This window comes from Terrapene carolina, unplaced genomic scaffold (genome assembly GCF_002925995.2).
Source record: "Terrapene carolina triunguis isolate 2854851 unplaced genomic scaffold, T_m_triunguis-2.0 Scaffold96, whole genome shotgun sequence".
In the NCBI taxonomy this organism is placed as follows: domain Eukaryota; kingdom Metazoa; phylum Chordata; order Testudines; family Emydidae; genus Terrapene; species Terrapene triunguis.
Window position 1 is genome coordinate 1,440,141 of NW_020664447.1, and position 1,077 is coordinate 1,441,217.

Below are 1,077 nucleotides of genomic sequence, written 5' to 3' on the forward strand. Positions count from 1 at the left end.
GGGCGGCCGGAGCCCCGGCGGGGGCTCCGCTCTCCCCCCGGCGGCCGGGCGGAGGGCGCCGGAGGGGAGGGCGGCCGGAGCCCTGGGAGGAGGGCGGCGAGCCCCGGCAGGGGCTCGGCTCTCCCACCCACCCCGGCGGCCAGAGCGCCGGGGGCAGGGCGGCGAGCCCCGGCGGGGGCTCGGCTCTCCCCCCGGCGGCCAGAGCGCCGGGGGCAGGGCCGCGAGCCCCGGCTGGGGCACCGCTCTCCCCGGCGGCTGGAGCGCCGCGCCGCCCCCCTCCAGGTGCCGCCCCAAGCACCAGCTTGGGTGCCTGGTGCCTGGAGCCGGCCCTGGCAGAAGTGAACAGAGTATTACTAATGCAGAGATGGGTCTTCAGAGAGTCTGTAACAATAGCTAGTGAGGACCTGTCCCATTCATCTTAGTGAGGAGTTAAATCAGATGCTTGGTAATGATAATTTAAACATCACTTTTACTTCATTCCTCATGTAATACTGGAGATGGAAGATCAAAGATCTGCACAATTTACTGTGAGTGTCTCATTTTGGTGGCATGAGGGGCTTTGGAGAGATCATCATTTAGTTATTTTCTGCAACTGAGGAGCCAAGCCCAAGGAGCCTAGCAGAGACCATGAGCTGTGAGAAGCTCGAGAATTGGAGTCATCTTAGATGTTAGCTGCTAAAACTGCAGAAGTCTCAAGTGAGCATGTGTGAACTGCAATTTTTCAAAAGTTTACAACTTGGACAAATTTGGGTGGATTTTTTATGGGGAGGGCAAAAGACACATCTCTCTCATGAAGGCTGCCTCCCAGCCAAATGTCAAGTCCCTTCTTCAAAGCATGAGGGCATTAGAGCTGTTCAAAGAAAAGGTTGCCAACAATTTTTAACATGGAAAAAAACAACATACTTTCTGATTCACAGAAATTGATCAATGAATTTTACTGCAATTTTCCCAAAACATTCAGCCTGAGGGCAACATGTAGCACATACAATGTCAGTGCAAATGGCTAAAGTCTGCCAAAGTTATAAGCAACTGAAAATGCGGTCTAATAATGGGTGGCACTACCAGCCCTGCCTATAA